A 10,347-nucleotide genomic window follows, 5' to 3' on the forward strand; every position below is an offset into this window, starting at 1 on the left:
GGGTTAAACACACTCCCAGCACACACACACACTCTCTCTCACACTCACACTCACCTGATGGGCCTGGGCATGCTTCTCTCTGCCATCTAGCCTGGCGAGTGGCTGAGAACACAAAGGGTAAGGTCCATCTGACCTTGTTTGAGCCCTGACCCTGCCACTTCCTGGCCATGTGACTTTGGGAAAGTCTTGTAAACACTCTTTACTTCCATTTCTTTATGTTTAAATAGGCGTAATGAATAGCATGCATCTACCTGATAGGGTTGTCATGAGTGTTAGAAGAGAATATATATAAAGTACCTAATCTGGTCCCTGGCACTTAGCGAGGCCTCGATAAATGTAAGTGATTTTGACAATGTTGATCATGATGATAGTGAGTACGAATGTTTTCAAATCATTCCGTATTTGCATCCCTCATGTTTCAGCTTAGACACCACTTCTAGGAAACCCTGCCAGACTCCACAGGGATAGATCAAGAGCCCTTCTTTTGGGTCCCCTACCACCCTATATTGTCTACCCTAACATTTTCACATTGCGTTGTTTTGCTAACTAGACTGAGTTGAGAGCTGCATCCTTGTTTATCTATTGCCAAGGTTTCGAACAATGCCTGACAAATAGTACGTGCTCAAGAGATATGTGCTGAATGGGTAAAGAGATGAATGAGTGAATGAAAAGATGATATGTAAATGTGGGACTCAAGAATCCCTCTCCTGGCTGGGCATGGTGGCTCACACCTGTAATCCCAGCACTTTGGGAGGTGAAGGCAGGCGGAGACTAGCCTGGGCAATGTGGTGAAACCCCATCTCTACCAAAATACAAAAATCAGCCAGGCATGATGGTGCACACTTGTGGTCCCAGCTACTTGGGAGGCTGAGGTTGAGGATCGCTTGAGCCCAAGAGGTGAAGGTTGTATTGAGCCAACATCACACCACTGCACTCCAGCCTGGGCAACAGAGTGAAACTGTCTCAAAAACCAAAACCAAAACCCCCTCTCCTGGCTGGGCATGGTTGCTCATGCCTGCAGTCCCAACACTTTGGAAGGCTGAGGCAGGAGGATCAATTGAGGCCAGGAGCTGAGACCAGCCTGGGCAACATAGTGAGACTCCATTTCTACGCAACAACAGCAACAAAAAAGAGAAAACAAACCTCTTTATACTGGCACTAATCCTGCCTCTGGGCCTTGGCTCATGCGTTTCTATCTGCGGGAATGTCTATCTGTGTCTCCCCATTTTTCTATAATATTTACATTCTTCAAGGCCCATGTGGAGTCCCTGCCTCCTCTCTGAAGCCTTCCCTGACTACTTCAACTCCCTGTGAACCTTGAGGGCCAGGACTTTACAGTGTTCTGCTCCATATCCCCAGAGTGCTTGTAAACCCAAGGGACTCCATACATGTTTCTAGGTTGAGAGTCAGAGCAGGCCAGCAGAGCCACAGGCAGGACCTCAGGGTGGGACCCACGGTGGTACCTCTCCCCACCTCTTAGCTAGGTAACCTTGGGCAAGTTCCTTGCATTCTCTGATTCATTTTCTTCAACTGTCCTAAAAATAAAAAGTGCCTGGTTCAGAGGGGTGATGTGAGAAGATACGTGTGGAGCCCCTGGCCCGCAGTCATGTTGGCTATTATCATTACCCTTCCTTCTGCCACAACCACTCCTGTACGCTACCTCCTGAATTCATTATGTTGCCAGGCACTTTCCAGCATCTTACCCTGATCCTTCTTCTTCTTCTTCTTCTTCTTTTTTTTTTTACCAAGACAGAGTTTCACTCTGTCACCCAGGCTGGAGTGCAGTGGCCTCCAATCTGGGCTCACTGCAACTTCCACCTTTTGGGTTCAAACAATTCTCCTGCTTCAGCCTCCTGAGTGGCTGGGACTACAGGCGCACAGCACCACACCTGGCTAATTTTTGTATTTTTAGTAGACAGTAGGTTTCACCATGTTGGCCAGGCTGGTCTTGAACCCCTGAACTCAGGTAATCTACCTGCCTCGGTCTCCCAAAGTGCTGGGATTATAGGCGTGAGCCACCATGCCTGGACACCCTGATCCTTATTCTAATCCTGTAAGCAAGGCATTGCTCGCCTTGTTTTACATAGGAAGAAACTAAGACTCAGACATGTTGGGTAACACTTTAAAAGTCACACAGCTAGGAAATGGCAGTGCCAAGAGTCAACGCCAGGTCCATCTGATAACAAATCTATACATGTTACAATATGATTCTGGGAAGAGTACAGTGGTCCAGCTCCTTCTCTGCAGTGTTGTTCTCTGATGTTGCAAGTCATTTAATCTTTCCCTATGTTCTTATAATGAGATGGTTCAGACAGGTGGTTTTTGGTACCACTCTTGACCATTGCGTCATGATTTTCTACTCAACTGTGAACTCCTCAAGGGCAGAGACTAAATATCAGTCAAGGTTACCTCCCTAGCATCTATCATTCTCCTTACACGGAGCGGACCCATATGTGGTTGTTGAATGGATATTAGACTAACAGAGGCTGTGGTAGATTGATAGGAGAGGCGTGGGGGACTTATTGCATGCAAACAAATTGACATTGAGGTGTAGGACACAAGTCTAGCAAGGGCTGGTTTTTCCCAGGCACTTTAGATTCTTACTTATTTCCTTATCCTGCAGGGCAGTTGCACTCACACCTCACCCTGGTCCAAGCTTAGGAGGTCTTAGAGGGGCAAGTTCCTGGCTGTATTAGACCAATGTTAGATAAGTGAGTGTATATTAGATAAGTGAGCTGCACTCTGGTCCATTTCTCTGGTTAAGTGTGAAGAGTTGTAATGAAGGGAGACAGGTGACACCAAGTGCAGTTGCCATTGGCAGAGGGATGCCCAGGCTGGGACAAGAGGAAAGAGAAGAGGGGGTTCTATCATCCATCTGTGTCTGAGATAAAGAAGGCAGAGAGGAGAGTTGCTTAGGCTGGCAGTGCTAAGGAGAGGGATTTCTGAATGGCTGTAGGTGAGCTTGTGGTTTGGGTAGCTATGGAGAGAGAGTAGTCTTGACCTTGAGCTGTGGCGGGAGCTGGTTATCTGTGGTGGGCAAATAGGATTCAGCAACTGAGTGGCCATGGCCCACCCTGCTTTTCATGATTTGAAATAGCTGTCTCCTATTCTGTAGCTAGGAAACTCAGTCTTCTATACTCTACTCGAAGTGTTGCCTCCTCCATGATGCATTCCTGGAGGCCCTGGGAGAGACTGCCACTCTCCTCTGTGTTCCTCCAGCATGATTAATGGGAGGCTGTGCTTGACATTTCTCACTGCAGAGACCTTTTGGAGCTCTCAGCACCTGAACAAATACATCTTGTGTTCAAGGCCCACCATGGAAATGAAATATAGAAGAGTGACTGTTGGAAATGGCCAGCTTCTCCCCAAGAGTCTATGGCCGTGTCAGTGGAAGTCCTTGGGGTCATTCCTAGCTCTTCCCTGGGTGGTTCCCTCACACTCCACACTCAGCACCCTCATGCCTGCCTGCTACCTTCTTCGGGGGCAATGCCGTTGTCCCCCTTTTCTTTCCAGAATCGCTCAGTTCGCTCCCTGTGTATTTATTGATCACCGGCTTACTGTGGACTGGCCCATAAGTGATGAGAAAGGGGACACCAAAGCGCCCTGAGGTATCATGGTGTAGAAGACATGACTCATACACCATTCCCCACAAAGGAACAGCACTGTGCCATCAAGCACTGATCTGGCCATCAGGTGCTGACTGTGGTGTGGACCATGGGGGCTGTGGGTGAGCAGGGTGATGGTTGGGCTTTCCCATGAATGGGCTGGAGCCCCAGAGTGACCATCACTACCTTCCTTCTGCCAGACATCATCATTGGCCCTTCTCCCCTTGGCACCAGGGAGAAGCTGGTGAGGTAGCCACATGGGCTCAAGAGCAGTTTCCAGGTATGCCTGGCTAAGAGGCAGCAAGGTTTGAACCTGTGCCCCTTTCTCTGGAGGGATCCTGGGAGCTTCCTACCTCGCGGTCCCATGCAGTTGGCTTTTGTTTCCCCACTAGCTTCCTTAAATGTGTCTCCCACCCTCTCAGGGCCCCAAGAGAATCACTTTAGAAGATATGTCACCAGAGGACCTCGGCTCTCCAGCCTTGGAGACAGAGGACCTGACACAGCAGACAGGCTGGGAGGGCCAAGGTAGAGGGGAGACATTGTTCCTCTGGCTACTTTATTTCTTTGGTTTGTGGCTGTTTGACAACAGCAGTAAAAACAGCTTATAAATTAGGTGCCTGGCTGTAAACTGCAGCACCAGCCATGGTGCAGGGAGCAGAAGTGCTCCCCGCCCTCCAGCTCCCTGCACGCTCTTCAGACCCGTCAGGGCCTCATCCTCTCCAGCACCCCCAGGCGTCGGTCCTGAGACTCAGACACAGGCAGGGGCAGGGGTGGGAGGGCCCATGTCTCCCCACTCCCAAGTGCTTTCTCTGATCACAGAAGGACCAGAGAGCTGCTGTAGGCTCCTCAGAGGCTCTTCAAACAGAGAGATGTTTATATCCTTTCAGGGCGATCCAAATTACAAGCAGGGAACTGGAGCCTAGGGAAAATAAACCAAGGGATACAAGGTAGGGATTTTTTGTAAACGCTTGGTTTAAATCAACCTCCAGAAGACCTCAAATGAGGCCAGTGGGGAGGAGGAAGTGCCAGAAGAAGAAGGCTGGCAGGTCTGGCTCTCCAGAGTCCAGCATGACCCAATGCCCAGTTCCTTTCTGCCCGGGCTCAGTTTCCCTCTATGTACAGTGGCCTCTTCTCTCCCAGCTTGTTCAGGGGGACAGTTAATCTAATGGAGAAGGAGCCCTGCAGAACTGAGGATGGAATCCTGGTGCAGCTTTGAGGCGCTGCCAGGGCAGGCCAGATCTTCTGGCAGCCATCAATTGCATTGGTGGCCACAGGAGGAGGCTGGCCTGAGGCCTATACGGAGGCACTTGTTCTACCCCTTGGCAGAGACAGTCTGTCAGGTCTCCTGCCACTTCACCTTTCTGCTCCAGACTCCAGAGGTGCCTCGGACCCTGGGTCAGAGCCCATGGGGTCTAAGGCATCCGTTCAATAGTGCTCCATACCAGACTATGCAAGAGACCTTGAGGCATAGGTACCAGCTAGAGCTTGCCCTTATTTTTTTTTTTTTTTTTTTTTTGAGACGGAGTCCTCGCTATGTCGCCCAGGCTGGAGTGCTGTGGCCGGATCTCAGCTCACTGCAAGCTCCGCCTCCCGGGTTCACGCCATTCTCCTGCCTCAGCTTCCCTGGTAGCTGGGACTACAGGCGCCGCCACCTAGCCCGGCTAGTGTTTTTTTGTAGTTTTTAGTAGAGACAGGGTTTCACCGTGTTAGCCAGGATGGTCTCAATCTCCTGACCTCGTGATCCGCCCGTCTCGGCCTCCCAAAGTGCTGGGATTACAGGCTTGAGCCACCGCGCCCGGCCGAGCTTGCCCTTAGAGTTCAGTTCCTGAACACAGAACACAGCTGCTTTGACTCAGCACCCCTGGTTCTGTTTCCCCACTCATCCGTCCGCCCCCTGGCATGGCTGTATAAAGCTTCTACAGCTGGGTTATTACTCTGCATTTGTTTGTGTGTTTTCTTTGACGGTGTTAAGTCATTTTGCATGTGCATCCTGCCCACATGAGGACAGCTTGGAGAGCAGGAACTGAAACTGCTCCCTCTTATAGATCTGGGATGTGCTCTGGGAGCAGGCCTGGTCACAAGGATGCCAATAGACAGGGAGAGGACACCCGGGGCGCACAGGGAGAGGGCACCCAGGCTGTGTGTGTGTGTGTGTGTGTATGCATGCAAATAAATTGACATTGAGGGCTAGGGCACAAGTCTAGTGGGGGCTGTTTTTTTCCAGGCATTTTAGTTTTTTACTTATTCCCTTATCCTGCAGGGCAGCTGCACTCACATCTGACCCTAGTCCAGACTTAGGAGGTCTTAGAGGGGCAAGTTCCAGGCTGCATTAGACCAATGTTAGACCTGTTGCATATTAGATGAATGAGCTGCATAGCAATGTACCATTTCTCTTTGATATAGATGACATTTCTCACCTACTGGAACCATTTAGGTAGTACTTTGTCAAATCTAAGGAGCTGTGTGACTTTAGGCAAGTCACTTAACCTCTCTGAGTTCAGAACTTTTATCTTGGAATTTAGGAAAGGAATCCCTGTGAAATTGTTATGAGGATCAAATGAAGTAATAGATAAGAAACAGCTCTGAAAAGTCAAAGTGCTCTAGAATGACTAAGATTCTATACCAACCGTTAAGATTAGCAGAGATGGACCATGGTGAACACTAGCAGGAAGCTAAGAACTCCATAAGGCCTTACATAGGCTATGCTTTCTTTCACCACTTGTGCTGGCCTGCCCATTCTTCTCTAGTGCTTTTTCTCTGTGTAGTGTGTGTGTGTTTCATTTTACACGCGCGCGCACACGCACACACACACACACAGTTGTCCAGATCCAGCTGTACCTACATAGATTCCCCCAAACACAGATATGTAAAATATATGCATAACTACACCTCTTCACACTGATAAAAAACACCCACGAGCATGCACACACAGAGAAACAAAGACTCCCCCAGTCACATTTAAGCCAGTGAGGGCAAGTACGTACGTGCAGTACACACACGCAGCCCCAGCAGTGGATGATTGATGGCTGACCACCATCTGCCCCCTGCTGCCTGCGGCACCCAGGGACCCATATTTTTCTACAGTGTGGGGTCCTGGAGCATGAGTGAAGGCTCTTGGGGCGACAGCCCCATTTATTACCACCCTCAGCCTGCACCTGGACCCAGGAGACGCTCAGGTGACTGAATGTCAATTTGCATGCATTTGAAGGAGTTTCTTGGGTTAAGAGTTTCCTTTGGGGCACCAGGCTGACATCCTGGGGCACCTTTGGCTAGCCTATTCCTAGTATAGCTGTCTGCAGTAGAGGGGCTACTTGGTGGGTAACTGCTCCTCTAAGGGAGGGTCCTGAGCTCCAGGAAATGTGTTTATGGACCTTTAGGAACAGGCTCCATCTCACTGGGTGGGTTTGCAACATAAGAAGGAGTTCCATATTAGCAGAATGAGAGTTAAAAGATTGTCCGCATTTCTGAACTTTGGTTTCAGTTCTGAAAATTCTTCTAAACCAACCTGTTCAGCTCCAGATGTTCAGGCCCACCTCTGTCCTCCCAGCCCCAAGCACATAGGCCATCAAGCACACAGGCCTGGGGCAGGTGTTCCGGCCACTCTGGGACTCCCCAGGAGCAGGGACCCAGCCCTCCTCCCACCATGGTGATGAGTACACAATTCAATTGTGGGGCAGGGGCATGATGACTCAACCTTGGCTTTGGACAAATTACAAACGGCAGAATACCTAAGGTTTCCATGAGGCTTGATCCCAAGGTGAAGCAAACTTAAGAAAGTTCCACTTTCCTCTTGGGTTTGGAAACAAAATTGGCTGCGGGGTACACAAGAGGGGACTGGGGTGTGACTGCTGTCTCCTTCCCTGACTTCTTGCCTCCTGCCACCTGACAGAGGCGGTATTGGCTGGGGTGTGGGCGGTGACTGTGGGGAGGTGTGTGGGTGGGTGGTAATGGTTCTCAGGATCTCTGCTCTGGTTCTACTGTGGCAGGAAGCGAAAGGCCTAACGCCAAAATGTTCCTCCCTGCTGTCCCCAGTGCAGTACTTTTCCACCTACTCCTCTGGCTTCAGTATCGATTTAAATAGAGAGAAGGCAGGTGGGGATAGAGGAGAGAGACCAAAGGAACTAGAGACAGACGACAGTGGAGAGGGAAAGAGGAAGAGGAAGGAGGACAGGGTGGGCGGGGAGAGAGGCGAGGCGAGTAGAAAAGAAAACGAGAGCTGAAAGGAGATAAGCAGAGGAAGTGGGGGCAAGAAAATGAAAAGGGAGAGAGATAAGAAGAGGAGGGTGGGGGAAGCTCAGCTTTGCGGGTGCTTGGCAGAGACTCCTCCTCCAGCCAACTGAGGAATCTGCCTTCCTAAAATCCATCTGGAGCCCAGCACACCCCAACCTGGGGAGAAGGAAGCAGGGCTGTGCCTCGCCTGGTGGTATGGTCCTGGTGGTGAGCTCCTGGGCTTCATGGGGATGTGTGAGCATGGCCGTGCCACCCTCTGTGCCCACCTGATGGGAGACCTCTCCCCTGATCCCAGGGCCCCAACCCTGCCTCATGCACAAACCACGTGCCTACCATTATATTCCTTTCTGCAGCAAAAGACACTTGGCATGGGAAGCGTTCCTGTCTGCTCCCAGGGAGAGGTGACCTCTGAAAGGAATCACCCACGGTTGCCCCTGGCAGTGCCCAGCCAGGAGAGGTGCAAGCTCTCTGGGGGTGAGCCCTACACCTGGGGCTCTGTTTGTTCCTTTCTGTCCTAGGGCTTTGGCTTAGGAAAAGACTCACACACAGTGGAGTTTATGGGCACAGTTGCATGTGTCTGTGTTGCCATGACAACAGTGAGGGCTGCCCCTGTTTTCTCCTCCATCCCATACTCTGCTCCTTTCACAGGCTAAAACCTCTGTCTCTCTCCCCCATCCAAGCACTAACCAGGCCCAGGCCTGCTTAGCTTCCCAGATCAGAGGAGGTCAGGTGTGTTCAGGGTGGTATGGCTCTAGTGTCTCTCTCTCTCTCTCCCTCTCCCCCTTCAATTCCCAATTCCTTCCTGTCCCCACTGCACTATTGCTAATTTCCATAGGACTTAACCCCCACTCCCACCCCCCATCCCTGTTTCTCTCTCTGGAAGGAGTAAATCTATGCAGATTTATCTTCTAAGACTGCAGGTTCCCAGGAGCTGGTCCCCACCATTGTGGGTGGGCGAGCACCCTATGCTGTAACTGGGAGCAGAGGGGTAAGGGCCTTCGGCTAGGTGTGTGAGACTGGTGGGGCTTGGGGTTTCCAGCATCATCCAAGAAATTGCACTCTTCTTCCTCAGGGTATTCCTTCAGCAAACCCCATCCTTGCCCCCAGGCATCTGCAAGGACAAGCCTCTTCTACCCCAAAACTTGTTGCACTCTTTCTTCCAATTCCTCGTCAAGATTTATCTCCCACCGTGAGCTTTCCCTGTTTAACTCCACCTGACCTCAAACACTAGGACTCTTCCCAGCTTCTAAGTGCACTCTGGAGTGTTGATCTGCGCTTGCTTCTGTGGTACGTGCCCCAGTCTACATTCTGCGCTGTGTTTATATGTCCAGCCTCCTCGGCAGTCCAGGGCAGTAGTTTTGTCAGTCAAGCACAACTTACTGTGCTCCCCTCCAATCCCCTCCCCAGTACCAGACCTCTGTCCCATGGCAAATCCATTCTGTGTAGATCGGCAGGGCCAGCCTGGTCTCCTTTCTTCCACTCAGTCCCACCTGCCCACAGGGATGGGTACCTGGCCCATGCAAGGCCAAACAGTGCCTTCTCTGAGATTCGGTGTTAGGATATAAGCTCTGTCTCTGGTCTGTGAACTGCAGGACAATTTAGGCTTGGACTTTCAGGGGCCACATTTCTGACTGCATGAAAAGAAACCAATACATGGCAGGAAACAGTGTCGTGACTAATACGTTATGTTTACCCATCACTCTGGGAATTCGCTGAGGGCAAGGGCTGTGTCACCCCTCTCAGACTGGAACTCTTTAAGGGCAAGAACAGGGTTTCCCCCATTCACTTGGGAGCTCCCCTAGGCAGGAGTGACTCTAAAGCAGATTAGGTGCTAAAGTCCTGGTAGTGTAATTGGTAAAATATCATGCATTTAAAGCTCCTCACTGAAGGCTTAATTCCTTATTCAGATACCTATATAAAAATTCCACCTGATTATAAGCTCTACCTGGGTAGTATCTATCTCATTTGCCATTCCAGGTACTGAGTCTAAAAAGAAAGGCCATCTTTGCCTTGGGGAATTTGCAATCCTGGAGCAGAAGGTATATGTGCTATGATGGAAATACATAGAGGGTCCAGTGGGCACATGGGGAGAAATGGAAACACTGTCTCAGGACAGGTCTGGAAAATCTTCCGAGAAAAGATCTCAAGCCAAGTCCTGAAAGAGGCACAGGTGTTTGTCATCCGGACAGAGTGGAGAATGGCATTCCAGACCGAGGGCACCGCCTCAGCAGAGGTGTGAGATGCTTGGGAAGGGGAAGTAGGTGTCAGATGTTGGGGGAGGGTGAGGCTGAATCACCTCCAGGTGTTAAGGGGCATCTTCCCATTCACTCGTCTCCCAGACCCTCCCTTGAAGCAGTCTTTAGTGGAACCACCTTCTGCTGTTTGGAATCTACAGTCCTTCAGGGCAGACTAAAGATCCTGGGCCATGCAATATGCTTCAAATGACCTCCTTTCTTAGCCTTCATCTTCGGGCCACCATGAGTCAGAATTCTCTGCTGCAAGTCCCACTGAC

Source organism: Piliocolobus tephrosceles, chromosome 1, assembly GCF_002776525.5.
Source record: "Piliocolobus tephrosceles isolate RC106 chromosome 1, ASM277652v3, whole genome shotgun sequence".
Taxonomy (NCBI): Eukaryota; Metazoa; Chordata; class Mammalia; order Primates; family Cercopithecidae; genus Piliocolobus; species Piliocolobus tephrosceles.